The 24142-nt window shown below is 43.1% G+C and overlaps 1 protein-coding gene across 3 annotated transcripts in view; it reads right to left on the bottom strand.

Annotated features, from left to right (window-relative positions):
- Positions 1 to 9426, bottom strand: part of LOC139754654 (uncharacterized) — a 313149-nt gene extending 303723 nt beyond the window's left edge. For all 3 annotated transcript variants that reach the window (XM_071672184.1, XM_071672183.1, XM_071672185.1), the window contains exon 1: positions 8693 to 9426. The gene's annotated coding sequence lies outside the window, so the exon portion shown is untranslated. The remainder of the gene's footprint in view (positions 1 to 8692) is intronic.
- Positions 9427 to 24142: the final 14716 nt, after the last annotated feature.

Raw genomic sequence — 24142 nt, 5'->3', positions numbered from 1 at the left:
TTGCATTCAAATCATCCATCACTGTGACCCAGTCTCGTGCATCAAAGCGATTAACACACCCACTCAGCTGCTCCCAAAACACTTGCCTGCTGGGTTGACTGTGGACCGACTGTCGCAACCAGGATTCGAACCTATGCGCTAAAGCCTGGAGGGCCCGTGAATGCGTCACGGTCAGGTAGGGTAACCTGTACATCATGGAGGTCCAGAATGTTGGTTTTATCATTTGTTGGACGAGGAAGAATTTTCCACCCAGTCTGAATAAGTCTCATGTTGTGGTGCTGGTGTTCGTCGTCCACTCTGCTTCCAGTGTCAGTATTTGCCGCTACCATGTTACCTCCTGCTTGTCTCCATCTCATGTGTGCAAGGTTGAAGTCTCCTGACACAAGTAGGTTTGTGACTGGGTTTCCCAGGTGGTCAAGACGTGATTTTCATGTTTCCTATTTTTCACGTAAGCAGTGTAAACTTGAATGTGATAGTTCACGTCACCATTAATGGGGGTTTACTCTGTTCTGAAGTATGTAAACGATTATCTTTATCAAATCTACGACATTTTCATATACCGTAAATGATACGTACAATTGCTAGTAGAGTCCGGGCGACCGCTTGTCAAGGTCTGGACCAGGCTTTGAGAACGGGTGGTTCGTCCCTGCCCCGTAAACCCAAACCCACCACACACACACACACACACACACACACGCATACTGACCACAACCGCCCCAACCGCCGTGTTCCGAGGGATCATTCATTCCACATGATGAACAAAACCCCGGTCGCATAAGATCAGAGCTGTGGATCCAGACATAATTCAACCCTGATAATATTCTTAGGTCAGCGAAATGAAGCGTTTGTGATTTGTAATTTCACAAAATTACGGAGGAGCATATTTATCTGAAGTTTAGTTAACGCAGCTTAGGATTTATTTCAAGAAGCATCAAAATATTCTCCTGGTCGTATCCTAGAAACTTCTACAGGAAATGAAGCTTTCATATTGAGTCACCGATACCCAGTTTCACACCCCATGAAGCTTCGAGACACCACTTGGCTCGAGGACGGCAGTTCCCTATCATATGAAGAATCGAAACGTTTTCCGTCTAGTTGACATACGCCAACATCGTATCCAGCGAAACCTCGGGTGTGTAGTCGAACCCATGAAGACCAGATACGTTCTGGTTCTTCAGCGGAGGACAAACAGGAACTCTTACACAAGGACGTAAGGAATTCTGGACGTGAGACCTCCACCTCGGGGCAGAAACGTGATGCGTCTGAAAACTAGTTGAGCAAGACATCAAAGCCTACATTCTCTGTGTTGTCAGTATATAAATGAATAAATCATACATATATATATATATATATATATATATATATATATATATATATATATATATATATATATATATATATCTTTCTTTCATACTATTCGCCATTTCCCGCGATAGCGAGGTAGCGTTAAGAACAGAGGACTGGGCCTTTGAGGGAATATCCTCACCTGGCTCCCTTCTCTGTTCCTTCTTTTGGAAAATTAAGAAAAAAAAACCGAGAGGGGAGGATTTCCAGCCCCCCGCTCCCTTCCCTTTTAGTCGCCTTCTACGACACACAGGGAATACGTGGGAAGTATTCTTTCTCCCCTATCCCCAGGGATAATATATATATATATATATATATATATATATATATATATATATATATATATATATATATATATATATATATAATAAAACAAAAATTCAGCGGATGTTCAGAATCTGTAGATACTATAAGAAGGGGAAGTCTGCAACCCGGACAAGACGAGTTTGTCATACTGGGGGAAAACGTAGACTTCAACATCCCCAAAAAAATGTCTGGCCTTAACCTAAGAAAGGTAAGCTTGGGGAAGGATGCATCATTTACCACCACCAAATTGCCCGTTTCGTCATCAGGAGTTGAGACGCTGTGTGAACGAGTACTGTGATGATTACCACATTAGCAGGGTCAGTGTGGCATGAATCTCGAGACGATCACAAAACACGACAGTCCTGTACTTAGACACAGAGGGTCAAACAGAGGCAGAGAGAACTACCAGTGGAGGATATGACACTGACTCCCTTCTGTGAAATTATAAAGGAACTGACAGGACTAGTGACCTCAAGAAGAGCAGAACTTAACAACCTACAACAACAACTCAGACACAAGTCACGTAGCATCCTTCACGTACACCAACATATAGGGATTCAAATCACACAGAACGAATAAAATCCTCTTTTACAAGTGGCCTGTTGAGCGACTCAAATGTTAGCAGCACTTGCTGCCTCCGGAGATAAAAAGCGCTCACTTTGGACGATATGAACGGTGAGGTCTGGACTCCACAGCGCTGAGACTATTTGATGTAAAGTTAGTTTCTCTTATGATGAGAGCACTCTAAGGAAAATAAGAACAAGCCAAGTAAAGACAATAGTGCAGTCTACACAAAATTCCTTGCAAAACATGAAGTTTGTTTTACTTGGGACAGACAGGTAAATCTCGTTTAAGCCAACATAAACACTCTGGACGTACTGGTCAAACATCTAGTGCTCTGTTCGCTCACGTGAGTGAAAACTCACATCTTACTCACTGGTCCAAAGCTTCTTCAATCATAAAGTGTAAAAGTTTTATGGAAATAGATTAGAATCTGCGCTTATGCAGTTGACTAATGGGAAGAATATGAATGTTAGCAGAGGTTCATTCCGTTTTGGCAGTGTCATCTTACATATGATTAGCAATGACTTGTGCAAGGGGGTTAGTGACACATCCGTAGTGACCTGAGCAATAAGTTCGGGTTTGCTACCTGAGTGTCTTCTGACTCCACAGGGGTTATCATACTACCCTCACTCACTGCCTGCTTCACTCCCGTGGAAGATGTTAACATCTCCTGGTTTCTCTGTATATTTTCCTCCATCTTTGATTTATTACTATGTGCTTCTGAAGATGTGTTGAAATACACGAAAGCGCTTAATCATATATTCCTGCTTGGACTTTCCTTCGTCGTCACAAGTTCATTATCATTATTATCATATTTAATCGTCATCTCCAGCGTTAGCAAGGTAGCGCATGGAAATAGACGAGGAATGGCCCAACCAACCCACGTACACATGCATATACATAAACGCCCACACACGCACATATACATTTCAACGTATATATACATATACATACACAGACATATACATATATACACATGCACACATTCATCCTTCCTGCCTTCATCCATTCTCGTCGCAACCCCGCCACACATCCCCAACTTCTGAGACCACACTGCTCTTCCCAATCTGATGCTCTGTACATGCCTTCACCCCCACAGTCAATACCCTCCCATTCAATTTCTCAGGAATACTCAACAAACTTGTGCCTCTGTAATTTGAACACTCACCTTTATCCCCTTTGCCCTTTGTACAATGGCACTATGCATGCATTCCGCCAATTCTCAGGCACTTCACCATGATCCATATATACAGTGAATAGCCTTACCAACTATTCAACAACACAGTCACCTTTTTTTTATATATAAATTCCACTGCAATACCATCCAAACCCGCCGCCTTGCCGGGTTTCATTTTCCGCAAAGCTTTTACTATCTCTTCTCTATTTACCAAACCATTTTCCCTGACCCTCTCACTTCGAACACCACCTCGACCAAAACACCTATATCTGCCACTCTATCATCAAACACATCCAACAAACCATCAAAAAATTCACTTCATCTCCTCACTTCATCACTACTTGTTATTATCTCCCTATTTGCCCCCTTCACCGATGTTCCCATTTGTTCTCTTGTCTTAAGCACTTTTTTTTAACTCCTTCTAAAGCATCTTTTTATTCTCCGTAGAATCTAATGATACTCTCTCTCTCACCCCATCTCTCATTTGCCCTCTTTTTCACCTCTTGCACCTTTCTCTTGACCTCCTGCCGCTTTCTTTTATACATCCCCCACTCATTTGCCATACTTCCCTGCAAAAATCGTTCAAACGCGTCTCTCTTCTCTTTCACTAACAATCTTACTTCTTTACCCCACCATTCACTACCTTTTCTAATCTGCCTACCTTCCACCTTTCTCATGCCACATGAATCTTTTGCGCAAGCCATCACTGCTTCCCTAAATACATCCCATTCCTCCCCCACTCTCTTTACGTCATTTGCTCTACCTTTTGCTATTCTGCACTCAATCTCTCCTGGTACTTCCTCACACAAGTCTCCTTTCCAAGCTCACTTACTCCATCACTCTCTTCACCCCAACATCCTCTCTTCTTTTCTGAAAACCTCTACAAATCTTCACATTAACCTCTACAAGATAGTGGTCAGACATCCCTCCAGCTGCCCGTCTCACCACATTAACATCCAAAAGTCTCTCTTCACACGCCTATCAAGTGACACGCAATCCAATAACGCCCTCTGGCCATCTCTCCTACTCACATACGTATACTTATGTATATCTCCCTATCTAAACCAGCCATTCCCAATCACCAGTCCTTTTCCAGCACACAAATCCTCAAGCTCTTCATCATTTCCATTTACAACACTGAACATCTCATATGCATCATTATACCCTCAACTACCACAGTACTCACCTTTGCATTCAAATCACCCATCACTATAACCCAGTCTCGTGCATCAAAGCTGTTAACACACTCACTCAGCTACTCCCAAAACACTTGCCTCTCAAGATCTTTCTTCTCATGACCAGGTGCATAGGCACTAATAACCACCCATCTCTCTCCATCCACTTTCATTTTTACCCATATCAATCTAGAGTTTACTTTCTTACACTCTATCGCATATTCCCACAACTTATACTTCAGGAGTACTACTCCTTCCTTTGATCTTGTCCTCTTACCAACCCTTGACTTTATCACTCTTCCCCTTTACCGTTGAGATTCCTTTCACTCGAGCCAAAACATCCAAGTTCCTTTCCTCATACTACCTATCTCTCCTTTTTTCTCATCTTGGTTACATTCACACACTTTTAGACACCCCAGTCTGAGCCTTCGAGGAGAGTGAGTGCTTCCCGCATGACTCCTTCTTCTGTTTCCCCTTTTAGAAATTCGAATATATACTCTCTCTATCGATCGATCGATCGCCGTTTCCTGTTTTAGAGAAGTAGCGCCACGAACAGATGAAGATAGGCCGCATCCACTCACATCCATTCTCTAGCCGACTTGTGTAACACACCGTAACGACAGCTCCCTATGCAAAACCAGGTCCCACAGACCTTTCCATTGTTTACCTCCAGATGCTTCACATGCCTCAGTTCACTCACAGCACGTCCACACATGCATACCACATTGTTCCAATTCACTTTATCCCGTGCACGCCTTCACCCTCTTGCATGTTCAGGCCCCGATCGCTCGAAATCTCTTTCATTCCATCCTCCTTATTTCCCCGTTCTTCTTGTTTCCTACACATATATCCTCTTTGTCAACCTTTCCTCACTCATTCTCTCCATATGTTTAAACTTCTTCACCACACCCTCTTCAGCCCTCTTAACCATACTCATTTTCATTATCACACATCTCTCTTACCCTTTCATTACTTACTCAATCAAACCACCTTACACTACATATTGTCCTCAAACTTTTCATTTCCAACACATCAACCCTTCTCCGCACAGTCCCATCTATCTATAGTCCATGCCTCGCAACCATATGATATTGCTGGAACTACTATTCCTCCAAACATACCCATATTTACCCTCCTAGGTAACGTTCTCTCTTTCCACGCATTCTTCAGCATTCTAAGAGCCTTCGTCCCCTCACCAACCTATGACTCACGCTTGCATGGTTGCATTCGCTGCTATGTAGACTTCCAGGTATCTAAAACATTTCACTTCCTCCATTATATTTCCATTCAAACGCACACCCCAGCTAACCAGTCCCTCAACCCTGCTAAACCTAATAACCTTGCTTTTATTCACATTTTCTCTCAACTTCCTCCTTTCACACACTCTTCCCAACTCAGTCACCAGCTTCTGCAGTTTCTCACTCGAATCTACTACCAGTGTTGTACCAACAGCCAACAGCAATGACTCTCATTCTAGGCCCTCTCATCCCCTACAGACTGCATATTCACCCCTCTTTCCAAGACACTTGCATTTACTTCTGTCACTACTCTATCCATAAACAAAGTAAACAACCACGGTGACATAACACTTCCCTGTCGCAAACCAACCTCTTCTTGGAACCATCTCTTCCTACTTGCACACACACCTTATAACCTTGATGAAAACTTTTCACTGCTTATATCAACTTTCTTCCCATACCGTTTATTCTTAAGACCTTCCACAAGGAACCTCTATGAACCCTATCATACGCTTTCTCCAGATCCATAAATACCACATACATATCCATTCGTTTCTTCAAGTATTTCTCACACATACTCCAAAACAAACACTTGATCCATATACCCTCTACCACTTCTGAAACCACCCTGCTCCTCCCCAATCTGATGCTTTGTAAATGCCCTCACCATCTCAATGCGCACCCTGCCATATAACTTACCAGGTACACTTAACAAATTCATACCTCTGTAGTTTGAACACTCACCTTTATACCCCATGCTTTTATCCTGAGGCATTATAAATGCATTCCACTAATCCTCAGACACTTCACCATGATCCTTACATACAATGAAAATCCTTACAAACCATTCACCAATACAGTCACCCCCTTTCTTAATGATTTCAACAGCAATACCATCCACCTCAGCCGCCTCGCCACATTTCACCATCTCTTCTCTCTTCACCAAACCCCTCTACATGACTCTCTTACTTCGCATACCACCCAGCCCAAAACACCTACACCAGCCACCCTATTATCAAACACATTCAACAGTCCTTCAAAATACTTACTCCATCTCCTCCTTACTTCATTACTGCCTATTACCACCTCCCCTTTTGCTCCCTTCACCGATGCTCTTATTCGTTCTCCTGTTTTTCGCACATTATTCACCTTATTCCAAAACATCTTATTCTCGCTAAAATTTATTGATACTCTCTAATCCCACCTCTCATTTGCCCCTCCACCTTTTTTTAACCGATTCACTTACCTCCTGACCTCCTGCCGTTTTGTCATACATTCCCAAATCATTTTCACTTTCCCTGTAAGTATCACCCAAACGCCTCCCTTTTTCTCTTTCACGAGCAACTTTATTTCTTTATCCCACTATTCACATCCTTTTTCAGTGTTTCTAAAACCTTCGCCCCCTCACCCACCCTATGATTCATTTTCCCTCCCATGGTACCATTCGCTGCAATGTCCACTCCCAGGTATCTAAAACACTTCACTTCCTCCAATTTTTGTCTATTCAAATTCACACCCAAACTAACCTGTCCCTAGACGATGCTGAACCTAGTTTGTTTATATATATATGTGTATATATGTATATATATATATATATATATATATATATATATATATATATATATATATATATATATATATATATGAGAAGAGAGAGAGAGAGAGAGAGAGAGAGAGAGAGAGAGAGAGAGAGAGAGAGAGAGAGAGAGACTTCACATGTATGAAAAAACTGAAAGCAAGCAGCCGACATATCCCTAACTTACGTGTCGCCAGAGTCGCACATTAAATGAATAGAAATTGTCTGCTGGCAAACATTATAGTAGACCACTCAAGTATATGGATGAGGAAATATTTCCCAGCCTCTTCACATCATACATTAGACCAGGACTACCACATGCTTCTCAAATTTGGACACTCCATCTTAAGAAGCAAAGATACCAGAATTAAGATGTATGTGTCATAGAGAAAGGGTAAAATCCCGAAATCCGCCTCCCATGTAAGAGAGAAAGGTAAGGAGTAACCTGATCATAACCTTTAAGTTCTGGAATCAGCTGGATGTTCTAGATAGCAAACAGTTCTTCCGGAGATGTAAAGATAGAACAAGAGGACATAACATGAAGTTCGAGAGGAGACTTGAAATAGAAAAGATAACAAGAAGTATCTTTGTAGTGCAAGAAAGTTGCACGAATGGCATAAAGTGAATGGGAATCTGTGTAGTAACTGCAGACAGCATACAGTAATATAAAGAGATATGTGATAGGGGGTGATTGCTCAAGAGATGGGTCCCCCACGAGATTAAAACTTCCTCCCCGTACAGTACACATAATAGTTACACACACACACACACACACACACACACACACACACACACACACACATTCTACGAGTGTCAAGATGAATTACTTAGGCAATGTTTGGTCACATGTGATGATGAAGTAACAATCTACCACACTGATATTACATGTTATCTCTACAATATCTTTGGTAGTTGGTGTGGCAGAGAGTAGTTCCAAAAGGTTTGCACTACAACTGATAAAAGTAATAGCAGAAGTAGTAGTGGAGGTGGTAGTAGTAATACTGGTAGTAATAGTAAAAGTAGTAGTTGTAGTAATAATGGTAGTAGTAGTAGTAGCGGTGGTGTTAGTAGTAGTGGTAGTAGATAGAAAAATTAGCAGTAATAGAAGTAGTAGAAGTAGAGTAGTAATAGTGGTAATAGTAAGTGGTAGCAAAATTGGTGGTAGTAGTAGTAGTAGTAGTAGTAGTAGTAGAAGTAGCAGTAGTAGTGGTGGCAGCAGTGGTAGTGGTAGTAGTAGTAGTGAAATGATGGTAAGAGTCAACTGTGCAGAACCTGCACACACTTCACACACCAGTACATCGTGTCTTCTTACCTGCGTCCCGTGAGCGGCGCCTCCTTGGTCTACTCTGGAGGGAGGCGGGCGTTGTCCGTGCGACCCGCACTGGTCTGGCAGACTCACGGAGAGACTTCAGACCTGCAAGGAAGTAAATCTTGTGGAGACTCAGGACTATACACCTCAGCGCTTGTGGGCGATGACGTGCGACCTATGCATTAACCTCGGACAGTTACATAGTCATTGCTACACAGATGGTATCTGTAACCGACGTCCAGCAGCGATGGCTATGTCTAACGGCGCCCTGAGGAAAGCGTACAAAAGCTGAGCCTCCCAGGAGACTTCACATCTTTAGAACAAACACCCCCGCCGACGGTGCTGCCACTAGAGTAGGTTCCTCATGTCTAACTAGTCCGCAGTCCTGCCTTACAGCGATGAGACGCCGCCAGCGAGCGAGCGTTACTTTAAACTACACTTCACGAGTCTCCGATCACGCCATAATGACTTAAGATCCTTCCTTGGGAGGGTTCAACTGGAATGACTGTTCTGGAACTTCCAGGTCCAGTTTGCCGTACGGTTCGTGACGCCGCCGCTGGAACAGTTTCATTTCAGGCGTTGTCCACTGGATCCATCGGTAGGGAGTGCCATTAAGTGCCAGAGGAGAGGGCCAGGGAGGGTGTCCGCGTCGTGCCTCCTAGTCTCCCTGCGCGCGGAACGCGGTGTGGGTACCAACTGCTCCCGCCGTCTCCCTTCCCCGCGACCTAGCCCGCCCATCTACGCGAATGCGCAGTAGGAGTGCCATCTTGACTGCGCAGTGAGTGTGGAAATGCTTAGTGACTGCGCATTAACGGCAGAATATCAATGCGATTGCGCGCTGAGTAAAGAGTGACAGTGTCACGAGTGATGTGTCACTGTGACTGCGCTGGGAGTGAAGGGTTGCCAACCTTACCGTAGAGGATGTAAGGGATGCCATTGTGACTAGCGCTGGAAGTGAGGGGCGCCAACATGACTGACGCTGAGTGAGGGGTGCCAACGTAACTGGCGCTGAGAGTGACGGGTGCCAACGTAACTAGCGCTGAGAGTGGAGGGTGCCAATGTGACTCCCACTGAAAGTGTGGGGTGCCAACGTGGCTGGCGCTGAGAGTGAGGGGTGCCAGAGTAACTGGGGCTGAGAGACACACATCAGGTATACGAACAGGATAGACAGAGGAAATTGAGTTGAAGGACAGTATACAGAGCCTGTCCCGGGGACCTGTATCACCAAGACATAACCCCAAGTCAGCCCCTGTAACACCATGACATATCCGCTCTCTCGCTGTACGTATAATGCACGGAGATCCAGAGCCACCAGTTCAAAACCCGGGCCCACATACTTATCCGTGGTTTCCCCTGACCGCTTGAAATACCCTGGTTCAACATAATGATAGTATATTGCCCTTTGTATTCCACAACCCTCTAATTCGTTGTCCCACTGCATGCCTCACACCCTCCTGCATGTTCAGTCCCAAAACACTCAGCGCAGCTTCCACTCCATTCTTTCACCTCCTCGTCCTTGGTTTCCTTCTTTTCCTTCTTCCCTCCACTTTTGACACGTATACCTTCTTAGTTGTCACCTCCTCACTCATCCTGGTGATGTGTCAATACCATTTCAGCACACCTGCTTCAGACTCTCAATCATCCTCTAACCATCACCACATCTCTCCCTCATCCCTTCAGTCTTTACTCGATAACCCCTCCTCACGCCATATTTCGTCTTCGAACATTTCATTTCCAACAGAGCCATACTTCCGTACGTTCTTATAGATAGCCCGTGCCTCACATCCACACGACGCTGTCGTAATTTTACTTTATCATCAAACATTTTCCCTTAACAGACTTCTTTTTCCACCATATTCTCAAAGCGCCCAGGAACACCCCTCCCCCCATCAAACTCTCCCCTTACCCACCCTATGGCTCAGATCATTTCCTATGATTCCATTCGCTGCCATATCCACTTCCAGGTACCTAAAACACACCACTTACTCCAGGTTCTCTTCAATCAAACTCACACTCCAATTACCCTGCTTCTCTCCACAACTAACCTTGATCATTCACAGGCACTCTTAACTTTGACCTTCCACACAGTCTCCCACACTCAAACAATTTCTCACTCGAATCTGCCACCATCACAGTGTCGTCAACAAATAACCACTAATTCATCTCCAATGAACCTCAACCCCTCTCCACAAGACCCTCGCCACCTCATCCATACAAAAATGGTGATATCACACACTCCTGCTGCAAACCCACCTTCACAGAGAACCACTCATCCAACCATCTTACGCAGACACGCGTTTTATTCTACTGATGAAAATTCTTCAAATAGTTCAATTAAGGTTTCCTCCCACACCATATATTCGTAACACCTTCCTAAGAGCATCTCTATCAGTCCAGTTACATGTTTTCTCCAGATCCTTAAATGCCGCATATAAATCTATCTGTTTCCCAAAGCTTCTCACACAAACTCTCCAAAGGAAACACACCTGATCTAAATGTCCTCTACCACCCCGGCAACCATATTCTACCTCCGCAGTCTGATGTTCTGTGCATACCGCCACAATCTCATCCAGAACTCTTCCGTAAATCGTACGAAGTACACTCAATTCTCATACCTCTGTAAAGCCTTTATACAGGTATGTATACTTATCATATGTGTATGATCCATACATACACTGAAAGATCCTATCTAACCACTCAACAACGCAGGAAAGTTAGATTCATAACGTGCAAAAACAAGCGAACAAACGGGAACATCGGTGAAGGTGGCAAGAGGGAAGTTGATAACAGGTACTGATGAAATGAAGAGGAGGATGAGTGAGTATTTTGAAGGACTGTTGAATGTGTTTAATGACACAGTGGCAGTTGTAGGATGCTTGGGTCAGGGTGGTATATGATGTGAGTCATGGAAAGTGGTTTGGTGAAGAAGTGGTGAAAGCCTTACGTAAGAGCAAATATGGCAAGTCGGGTGGAGTGGATGGTATTGCAATTGAATTTCTTATGGAAGGGGGTGATTGTGTTGTTGATTGGTTAGTTTGGATTTTCAGTATGTGCATGGATAATGGTGAGGTGCCTTAGCATTAGTGGATTGTATTTGTCATTATTTAAAGGCAAACGGGATAAAGGTGAGTGTTCAGACTAGAGGTATAAGATTAGTAAGTGTACCTTGTAAGATGTATGGGTGACGGAATGTACAGAGAATTAGACTGCGGAGGAGCAGAAGTGGTAGGGGATGTATGGATCGGATGCTTGCTTTACAGAATGTGTGAGACATACTTAGAAAAACAGATGGATTTGTGTATGGAATTTTTGGATCGGGGGAAAGCTAAAGATATGGTAGATAGAGATGCCTTGTGGAAGATCTTAAATATATATGGTGGAAGAAAAATGATAGAAAAATGAGAAGTTTTATCAAGGGAAGAGAGGAAAGTGAAATGTTCCAAGTTAAAGTTGGTCTACAGCTGGGGTGTGTCACCATGGCTGATCAATTTGTTTATAGATGGGATAACGTGGGAGGTAAATGCAAAACTCTTGGAGAAAGGGGCAAGCATAAAGTCTGCAGGGGATGAGAGGGCCTGTGAAGTGGTCAGTTGTAGTTTGTTGATGATACTGCACTGGCGGCAGATTAAATGAGAAACTGCAGAAGTTAGTGACTGAGTTTGGAAAAGTGTGTGAAAGGAGGAAGTTGAGAATAATAAGAGTAAGAAAGAGGTGTAGTAATAATAAGAGTGAGGTTGAGAGAGCAGCAGAGGGTGTACTGAAATTATTTGGACATATAGAGAGAAAGAGTGAGGAAAGGTTGACAAATAGGATATATGTTAGAAGTGGAAGGAACAAGGAGAACGGGGACACTAAATTGAAGATGGGAGGCTGGATGAAGAAAAAAAAAAAAGAAAAAAGAGTGATCGGGGCCTGAACATGCTAGAGCATGAAAGGCGTGCACGGGTTACAGTGAATTGGAACGATGTGGTATACAGGGGTCGACGTACTGTCAATGGACTGAAACAGGGCGTGTGGAGCGGCCAGGGTAAACCATGGAAGGGTTTGTGGGGCCTGGTTGTGGACAGAGAGCTGCGGAATTGGTACATTACACGTGACAGCTCATGATCATGCTCAAAGCATCGTACCTTCGTGATCAAAACAATGTACCGTCGTAATCAAAGCATTGTACCGTCATGATCAAAGTGTCGTACCGTCGTGCTCGAAGTATCGTACCGTCGTGCTCAGAACATTGTACCACCGTGCTTACAGCGTCGGACCACCGTGATCAAGGAACCGTACGATCGTAGCGTGGTACCGTCGTACCGTTGTACCCACAGCGTGGCACCGCCGTGTTCATGGGATTAATGATAGGAACAGAACGTAAGAGTTCCGCCTGCGTGGAGTGAGGTCCGGCGCGGGCTGGGGTATGTGTCAGGCCCCACACCTGCTCTGTGTCAACCGTGCAGGTGTCGGGTGTCAGGGCCACAGGACACAGCCAGGCACAGCCCCGCTCCCCCCTCTCGTAGGTATGCCAGAGGTGCCATAACCACCCCCCTGTCTGACCGCCGGCCAGGAGAGGTGCTCGCACCACCACGGCTGTTGTAGTGTTGTGTTCAGAGGTTCTTCTGACCAGCGATGTTTCATTCACGGTTTCAGATGTGGCCTAAGACCTGCCATGAACTTAGAAGACAGTCTTATGCAGAACACATGCACAGCTGTTTTCTCCTCGGCTACCGCTTATGTTCAACCGTTGTATTACTGTAGCCAGTCATCACTTGTTATGTTCAACTGTTGTAGTACTGGAGCCAGTCATCACTTACATTATATTCAACCATTGTAGTACTGTAGCCAGTCATCACTTACATTATGTTCAACCATTGTAGTACTGTAGCCAGTCATCACTTACATTATGTTCAACCATTGTAGTACTGGAGCCAGTCATCACTTACATTATGCTCAACTGTTGTAGTACTGGAGCCAGTTATCACTTACATTATGTTCAACTGTTGTAGTACTGGAGCCAGTCATCACTTACATTATGTTCAACTGTTGTAGTACTGGAGCCAGTCATCACTTACATTATGTTCAATTGTTGTAGTACTGGAGCCAGTCATCACTTACATTATGCTCAACTGTTGTAGTACTGGAGTCAGTCATCACTTACATTATGTTCAACTGTTGTAGTACTGGAGTCAGTCATCACTTACATTATGTTCAACTGTTGTAGTACTGGAGTCAGTCATCACTTACATTATGTTCAACTGTTGTAGCACTGGAGCCAGTCATCACTTACATTATGCTCAACTGTTGTAGTACTGGAGCCAGTCATCACTTATGTACAACCGTTGTAGTACTGTAGCCAGTCATCACTTACATTATTTTCAACCATTGTAGTACTGGAGCCAGTCATCACTTAAATTATGTTCAATCGTTGTAGCACTGGAGCCAGTCATCACTTACATTATGTTCAGCCGTTGTAGTACTGTAGCTGGTCGTCACTTACGTTGTATTCAACCACTGTAGTACTGTAGCCAGTCATCACCTACGTTATGTTCTTCAACCACTGTAGTACAGTAGCCAGTCATCACATAAGTTATGTTCAACCGTTGTAGTACTGGAGCCAGTCATCACTTACGTTATGTTCAACCATTGTAGTACTGTAGCCAGTCATCCCTTACGTTATGTTCAACCGTTGTAGTACTGGAGCCAGTCATCACTTACGTTATGTTCAAAAATTGTAGCAATGGAGCCAGTCATCACTTACGTTATGTTCAACCGTTGCAGTACTGGAGCCAATCATCACACGTTATGTTCAACCGTTGTAGTACTGGAGCCAGTCATCACTTACGCTATGTTCAAATATAGTAGCAATGGAGCCAGTAATCACTTACGTTATGTTCAACCGTTGTAGTATAGGAGCCAGTCATCGCTTACGCTATGTTCAAATATTGTAGCAATGTAGCCAGTCATCACTTACATTATGTTCAACCGTTGTAGTACCGGAGCCAGTCATCACTTACGTTATGTTCAACCGTTGTAGTACTGGAGCCAGTCATCGCATACGCTATGTTCAAATATTGTAGCAATGGAGCCAGTAATCACTTACGTTATGTTCAACAATTATAGTACTGGAGCCAGTCATCGGTTACGTTATGTTCAACCATTGTAGTACAGTAGCCAGGCATCACTTACGTTATGTTCAACCGTTGTAGTACTGGAGCCAGTCGATACTTAATGTTATGTTCAACCACTGCAGTACTGGAGCCAGTCATCACTTATGTTATGTTCAATCATTGTAGTACTGTAGCCAGTCATCACTTACATCGTGTTCAACCATTGTAGTACTGTAACCAGTCATCACTTACATTATGTTCAACCATTGTAGTACTGTAACCAGTCATCACTTACATTATGTTCAACCATTGTAGTGCTGAAGACAGTCATCACTTATGTTATGTTCAACCATTGTAGTACTGGAGCCAGTCATTCCCTACGTTATTTCAACCATTATAGTTCTATAGCCCGTCATCACTTACATTATGTTCAACCGTTGCAGTACTGAAGCCAGTCATCACTTACGTTATGTTCAACCATTGTAATATTGTAGCCAGTCATCACTTATGTCATGTTCAGCCATTGTAGTACTGTAGCCAGTCATCACTTATGTTCAACACTTGTAGTACAGGAGCCAGTAATCACTCACGTTATGTTCAACAGTTCTAGTTCTGTTACATAATGTTCAACTGTTGTAGTACTGGAGCCAGTTGTCACTTACGTTATGTTCAACAACTGTAGTACTGAAGCCAGTCATCACTTACATTATGTTCAACCATTGTACTGGAGCCAGTCATCACTTATGTCATGTTCAAGTATTGTAGTAATGTAGCCACTCATCACTTACGTTATGTTCAACCAATGTAGTATTGGATCTAGTCATCACTTTTGTTATGTTCAACCATTGTAGTACAGGAGCCAGTCATCACCTACATTATTTTCAACCATTGTAGTACTGTAGCCAGTCATCACTTACATTATATTCAACCGTTGCAGCACTGGAGCCAGTCATCACTTACGTTATGTTCAACCATTGCAATACTGTAGCCAGTCATCACTCACGTCATGTTCAACCATTGCAGTACTGTAGCCAGTCATCACTTAATGTCATGTTCAACCGTTGTAGTACTGGAGCCAGTCATCACATACATTATGTTCAGCCATTGTAGTACTGGAGCTAGCCATCACTTATGTTATGTTCAACTGCTGTAGTACTTTAGCCAGTCATCACTTACATTATGTTCAACTGTTGTAGTAATGGAGCCACTAATCACTTGTGTTATGTTCAACCGTTGTAATACTGAAGCCAGTCATCACTTACATTATGTTCAACCGTTGTAGCACTGTAGCCAGTCATCACTTACATTATGTTCAACCATTGTAGTAATGAGCCAGTCATCATTTACATTATGTTGAACCTTTTCAGTACTAGAGCCAGTTATCACTTACATTATGTTCAACCACTGTAGTATTGGAGCCAGTCATCACTTGCATTACGTTCAACCGTTGTAATACTGGAGCCAGTCATCACTTATGTTATGTTCAACCAGTGTAGTACTGTAGCCAGTCCTCACTTACTTTATGTTCAACCGTTGTAGTACTGTAGCCAGTCATCACTTACATTATGTTCAACCATTGTAGTACTGGAGCCAGTCATCACTTACATTATGTTCAACCATTGTAGTACTGTTGCCAGTCATCGCTCACGTTATGTTCAATCATTGTCGTACTGCAGCCAATCACCACTTATGTTATTTTCAAACAATTATCATCAAGTTGCACAATTTATAAACCATAGTCTTTACTTTGTTAACCTTCCTGTGTATATCTCTGCCATCCTATGTAGATGTGCCTCACTCATGTGGTTCTCCAAAGTGTGGAAATATCCAGCCCCACCTTATGATCTTATGATCTTTTATCATTAGTTAACTGGTTACTGTTATGACCTCCAAGTTCTGTAATATCTGTGATACCTAAACTGAGTGTTTTCAGAATAATGACTGCCTAGATTCAATAACCCATCATTATTTATCTATCTACCCCACACACACACACACACACACTAAGTCACCTCAAGTGGGCCAAGGTCAGACCCGCATAGGTTCAATTACTGGGTGTTCAACCCAGGTAATCACTCTCCTGTGATTAAGCTGGTGAGTGTAATAATTACCTATCTGTCCTGCAGGGAAGGGGGGAGCTCTATATTTTCATACATGCTCTTGATTTTATGTATGCTGTCTGGATTAACCATGTCCTCAGTCAATCTGTTCCATTCATTCACCACATTTATACTAAAAAAGTACTTCTTTGTATCCTTCTTTACAAGTTTCTTACTTAAACTCATGTTATGCTCTCTGGCTGTTCTATCCCTGTATCTCCCAAAGAACTGTCCACTGCCTATATCGTCGATTCCTCTTAAAAACTCTAAGTTCGTGTTCAGGTCACCCCTATGTCTTCTCTCTTCCACGGTGGGTAAATTTTAAGCTTCCAATCTTTCCTTGTAGATTAACTCTCTTAATTCTAATACCATCTTTGTTGCTATCCTCTGGACCTTCTCCGTGAGTTCTTTGTGCTTCCTTAGGTGCAGGGACTAAAGCTGAGAAGCATATTGTAATAGTCACTAGTTAGCTAATCATACAAGAGATTAAGGTCAGGGTGAACTGAACATTTCCACACTTTGGGTAGGCACATTTAGATAGCCAGGCAGATATAAAGGAATGTTTACATAATCATATATCATGAGCCTGATTGAACATTAAGTGATGAACAGTTACCGTACTACAGTAGTTGACATACCACATAGCCTAAATAATGGAAATTTGACTATAACATGGCACTTGTTCATGGATCGTTTACGAAGTTTACAATGATAGGTAAAGGACTCTTCTAATATCCACCTGTATGAGCCCTGATTGGAACATGTCGATTGTGGTGACGAACGGCAGCCCATGGTGGAGGGGCATCAGTGGGAGGAGGTCTCTGTGACGTGAGCGTGTCAACAGTCTATTGCCAAAACTGCCTTATGAGCTGCTGGTGCTAGTCGGTGATGGTGGACAGGTTCAGCGAAATGAGGGCCTTGGTACAAGCCAGTTTCTGCACTTTTTCTAGTTGGTCTCTCTATCTAGCTGTTAGTGAGGACGACTAGGCTGGGGAGGCATAGGTGAGCTTAGGAAGAATGAAGATGGCAGTGACATTCCAAGTTCCTAAGTCCAGTAATTTCAATTGGCGAAGAAAGTACAGACGGTACAAGGAAGGCTTGATGATAGTGAGGACATGACTCTTCTGGTTTAAACCGTCGTCTATTGCAACATCAAAAAGGCTGATGTTTCTGACTACTTGGGGTATGTTAAGGCCTAATATGATGTTAGGGTAAAGGATGTTGTCTGCACCTAGGTTGATGTGCATCATCACAGTCTTGGTGTGGCTGATGGTGATGTTGTTGGCTGCAGGCTATCCAAGATGGTTGTTGATGATGTGTCCAAGGGCACTGAAGTCAGGAGAGTTGTTGTTGATAGTGATGCTAAAGGAGGAGGAGTCTACATACTTCCAGCAGTGGTTTGTGTCTTTCAGGGCATCATTGATAAGACTGAGGAATCATTCTTGAAGACCTGTGATACACCACGTTAGGGGTAGTAATACCGATGTGGCTTCCCTAAAGAGGACAGTTTGGGGCCATCTGGTTAGGAAGTTTGCCAACAATGAGAGGAGACACTCGTGTAGTCTCTGGTCGATGGCTTTCTTTATAATGTTATGGTTTACCAAGCCGAAAGCCTTAGTGAAGTCTACGAGGACGAATGCCACTGAGGTTTTGCATTTCTCCATGTCACAGTAAACTGTCTTGGAGGTTGACAAGGTAGTGTGAGTGGTGGAGGAAGACCATGTTTCTAAACTGTTGAGGGTATACTAAGTCAGTAGTGTCATTATAGGCCCAGTCAGAAACAAGTCTCTCACAAACAGCACTGGGGATTGAAGTGATTGCAACAGATCATAAGCTATTAAGAGACTCTGCATCGGTGGCTTAGGGTAGTGATGTCGCATATGCTGTCCTCCAAGCTGTGGGGCATTTAGTGTTTGAGTGAAGTACTAGTTATAGCAGTTGGTGGTATGCTAATTCATGGGAGAATTCCTTGCATATTTTCAATGGAAAATCTTGGGGGGTGCTTAACCATCTGGTCTTAAGGCACTTAGCTGCTTGATATTCCTCTACTGTGTTCTGGGTAGATGGGGTAGGTAAGTACATTGGGGGGGAGCTGACGTCCAGTTGTGGTAATTGTTTACAAATATTGGCAAAGTGATTGCTGATTCGGTGTGTAGCCTCCTCATTGCAGAGTTGGTCTACACAAGGAGAGGGGAGGGGTTATCTTTTGCTTGTCAGAGCCAATTAGATTGTTAATTTATCATACACATCGACCCATGCTGGCCTGCTTTAAATGCTGCACCTTGTCTGAGAAATAGGACTTCTGTTATGAATTGTAACATATTCAATATCAACCCTTTATGGCTCCTGTAATCCATTTGTACTACTGCCCAGAGGATGCACATGGGGTGAACAATAAATTTGCCAGGGACACCAGCACAAATCAAAATTATTTGCAGCTCGTACTTCGCATTGCACTTTGTTACAGAGTTGCTTATAGAGGTCGTTGTTGGAGTTGAATGCTCGATTTTGCTGATGCATGAGCCACTTAATGTGGTGGGTGATACAGGAAGCGTTGGCCGGGTGTAGTGTTACCGTTTTCAGGGGAAGGAAGTGCTGGTAGGCCTGGTTGCAGGTGTCATCATATTTCTCCCACATGATGTCAACATCATCTACACTGGTTACTTCAGTCCAGTGATGACGTGTTACCTACCAACTGATATTTCACTTTGCTGAGTCAGTAAATGGTCAACAAGTTTTGGTATATGCCCCTTAGTCCTGGGAGAAGGTGGGGATAGGGGATGATAACTCTGAAAAATAAGTAATGCATCTGAGACCGGGAAGAGGCTCGGGTGGTTGCTATGATCAGCCAAGTCTGTAAGACTCAGATCAAGAGTGTTTTGACCTGTGAACAATCTTCGACAGATCTAGTTGTTCTTGGAGGATGTTGATGTCTGTCTCGAGGAAATCACCCACATAGCAGAAGCTTAGAATAAGGGTACCTCATCCTGAGCATGTCAGACGTGTAGGTAATATGTTCTACAAGTGCCTTCCTCATCAGTTGGGCTGGACATATGTCCTTGCGATAAAAGACCGCCACACCTCCTCCATGCTTTGATGTACGAAGGTTGTAGAAAAGAATGTAGTCACTCAAGGTACAGATTTCAGGAGTAATCTGCCAGGCTTCTGTTCCTGCCATGACCTGGCTGTGGACTGACCTGGTGGTGATGGCTAGTTCCTCCATCTTGTGTCACTTCACTGAAACTTCAAAATATTTCAAGAGTTTAATTTCAGCTGCTTTGCATTGCCTTCTCTAGGTAATCAATGTTTCAGTTGCTTTTCCATAATTGCACCTGTTCCCAACTTTGCGATTTTAACTTCCGACAAACACTAGTGTCAGAATAACAGCTACCTTTTTCAAACGGCAGAGCTGTGCATTGGTGTAGGTCAGTGTTGTGGTGGTGTCTGATTTATGCAACCATAGGTGATTCAGTGACCAAAGGTACTATGGGAAACATTATCTCTAAGCCACTATTCACTGTTCACTGTAATGTTATCTATAATTCTTACTACAATATCTGTTGAAAATTGACAATTCTGTGTGAAGAGAGAAGCCAGTCTTCTGTCCAATCAAGACTGATCCAAAATCAAGCCTGTTTTTTTATATTTTATAAACACCGGGTAATAGTGATGGGTGATTTGAATGCAAAGGTGAGTAATGTGGCAGTTGAGGGAATAATTGGTATACATGGGGTGTTCAGTGTTGTAAATGGAAATGGTGAAGAGCTTGTAGATTTATGTGCTGAAAAAGGACTGATGATTGGGAATACCTGGTTTAAAAAGCGAGATATACATAAGTATACTTATGTAAGTAGGAGAGATGGCCAGAGAGCGTTATTGGATTACGTGTTATTTGACAGGCGTGCGAAAGAGAGACTTTTGGATGTTAATGTGCTGAGAGGTGCAACTGGAGGGATGTCTGATCATTATCTTGTGGAGGCTAAGGTGAAGATATGTATGGGTTTTCAGAAAAGAAGAGTGAATGTTGGGGTGAAGAGGGTGGTGAGAGTAAGTGAGCTTGAGAAGGAGACCTGTGTGAGGAAGTACCAGGAGAGACTGAGTACAGAATGGAAAAAGGTGAGAACAATGGAAGTAAGGGGAGTGGGGGAGGAATGGGATGTATTTAGGGAATCAGTGATGGATTGCGCAAAAGATGCTTGTGGCATGAGAAGAGTGGGAGGTGGGTTGATTAGAAAGGGTAGTGAGTGGTGGGATGAAGAAGTAAGAGTATTAGTGAAAGAGAAGAGAGAGGCATTTGGACGATTTTTGCAGGGAAAAAATGCAATTGAGTGGGAGATGTATAAAGAAAGAGACAGGAGGTCAAGAGAAAGGTGCAAGAGGTGAAAAAAAGGGCAAATGAGAGTTGGGGTGAGAGAGTATCATTAAATTTTAGGAAGAATAAAAAGATGTTCTGGAAGGAGGTAAATAAAGTGCGTAAGACAAGGGAGCAAATGGGAACTTCAGTGAAGGGCACAAATGGGGAGGTGATAACAAGTAGTGGTGATGTGAGAAGGAGATGGAGTGAGTATTTCGAAGGTTTGTTGAATGTGTTTGATGATAGAGTGGCAGTTATAGGGTGTTTTGGTCGAGGTGGTGTGCAAAGTGAGAGGGTTAGGGAAAATGATTTGGTAAACAGAGAAGAGGTAGTGAAAGCTTTGCGGAAGATGAAAGCCGGCAAGGCAGCAGGTTTGGATGGTATTGCAGTGGAATTTATTAAAAAAGGGGGTGACTGTATTGTTGACTGGTTGGTAAGGTTATTTAATGTATGTATGACTCATGGTGAGGTGCCTGAGGATTGGCGGAATGCATGCATAGTGCCATTGTACAAAGGCAAAGGGGATAAGAGTGAGTGCTCAAATTACAGAGGTATAAGTTTGTTGAGTATTCCTGGTAAATTATATGGGAGGGTATTGATTGAGAGGGTGAAGGCATGTACAGAGCATCAGATTGGGGAAGAGCAGTGTGGTTTCAGAAGTGGTAGAGGATGTGTGGATCAGGTGTTTGCTTTGAAGAATGTATGTGAGAAATACTTAGAAAAGCAAATGGATTTGTATGTAGCATTTATGGATCTGGAGAAGGCATATGATAGAGTTGATAGAGATGCTCTGTGGAAGGTATTAAGAATATATGGTGTGGGAGGCAAGTTGTTAGAAGCAGTGAAAAGTTTTTATCGAGGATGTAAGGCATGTGTACGTGTAGGAAGAGAGGAAAGTGATTGGTTCTCAGTGAGTGTAGGTTTGCGGCAGGGGTGTGTGATGTCTCCATGGTTGTTTAATTTGTTTATGGATGGGGTTGTTAGGGAGGTAAATGCAAGAGTTTTGGAAAGAGGGGCAAGTATGAAGTCTGTTGGGGATGAGAGAGCTTGGGAAGTGAGTCAGTTGTTGTTTTAGATATCTGGGAGTGGATCTGGCAGCGGATGGAACCATGGAAGTGGAAGTGGATCATTGGGTGGGGGAGGGGGCGAAAATTCTGGGGGCCTTGAAGAATGTGTGGAAGTCGAGAACATTATCTCGGAAAGCAAAAATGGGTATGTTTGAAGGAATAGTGGTTCCAACAATGTTGTATGGTTGCGAGGCGTGGGCTATGGATAGAGTTGTGCACAGGAGGATGGATGTGCTGGAAATGAGATGTTTGAGGACAATGTGTGGTGTGAGGTGGTTTGATCGAGTGAGTAACGTAAGGGTAAGAGAGATGTGTGGAAATAAAAAGAGCGTGGTTGAGAGAGCAGAAGAGGGTGTTTTGAAGTGGTTTGGGCACATGGAGAGGATGAGTGAGGAAAGATTGACCAAGAGGATATATGTGTCGGAGGTGGAGGGAACAAGGAGAAGAGGGAGACCAAATTGGAGGTGGAAAGATGGAGTGAAAAAGATTTTATGTGATCGGGGCCTGAACATGCAGGAGGGTGAAAGGAGGGCAAGGAACAGAGTGAATTGGAGCGATGTGGTATACCGGGGCTGACATGCTGATTGAATCAAGGCATGTGAAGCGTCTGGGGTAAACCATGGAAAGCTGTGTAGGTATGTATATTTGCGTGTGTGGACGTATGTATATACATGTGTATGGGGGTGGGTTGGGCCATTTCTTTCGTCTGTTTCCTTGCGCTACCTCGCAAACGCGGGAGACAGCGACAAAGTATAAAAAAAAAAAAAAAATAAATAAACACAGATGACTTTTGTTTGTTTGTGTGTGTGTATGTGTGTGTGTGTGTGTCTGTGTCTGTGTGTGTGTCTGTGTGGGTTTGTGTAAATATATGAGTAAATGCATGGTATATATTCAAAAGGTTAAGAAACTGGGTAACAGAAGTGTAAAAGTCTTTCCCAGTAGTGCACACATAGTAATCACATTGGACACTAGAGAAATGGGTGATTCCAAAGATGAGGAAGAGGGCAAATGTCATGCCTGTCTTTAAGAAAGAAAACCACAAAATCGCACAAAATCTGTTGAAAATTGACAATTCTGTGTGAAGAGAGAAGCCAATCTTCTGTCCAGTCAAGACTGATCCAAAATCAAGCCTTTTTTTTATATTCTATAAACACAGATGACTTTTGTTTGTTTGTGTGTGTGTGTGTGTATGTGTGTGTGTGTGTGTCTGTGTCTGTGTGTGTGTGTCTGTGTGGGTTTGTGTAAATATATGAGTAAATGCATGGTATATATTCAAAAGGTTAAGAAACTGGGTAACAGAAGTGTAAAAGTCTTTCCCAGTAGTGCACACATAGTAATCACATTGGACACTAGAGAAATGGGTGATTCCAAAGATAAGGAAGAGGGCAAATGTCATGCCTGTCTTTAAGAAAGAAAACCACAAAATCGCACTGAACTATAGACACATTTCCTTGATGAGTATTGTTAGCAAAACACTAGAAAAGACAATCAGAATACAAATGAATGATTACCTACAAACAATAAACTTCTTAACTGAGAGACAACTTCTATGTTACAGTGGATTCTGTCTTAGATCAATGACATGAATGAACACACTGTGTGTTCTTTGACTACTAGAAAGCCTTTGACACTATACCCGACTGGATATTAAAGGGTAAGCTCCTTCATTGGGTTTAGGATTATATACCAGTGTGGTAAAAAAAAAGGGGCCACAGGTAAAAGGCAAATTCACAAAATGAGCTGGAGTTATTGTGCATATGGAGTGTTACAGACCTTGGCCTTAGGCTCACTTCTATTCTTGATGTTTATGACTCACCAGAAAGACAACTCATGCCTAA

The sequence above is a fragment of the Panulirus ornatus genome, chromosome 17 (genome assembly GCF_036320965.1).
Source record: "Panulirus ornatus isolate Po-2019 chromosome 17, ASM3632096v1, whole genome shotgun sequence".
Taxonomy (NCBI): Eukaryota; Metazoa; Arthropoda; class Malacostraca; order Decapoda; family Palinuridae; genus Panulirus; species Panulirus ornatus.
The sequence above is the reverse complement of the archived record's forward strand: the minus strand, read 5'-3'. Positions and strand labels throughout refer to the sequence as shown.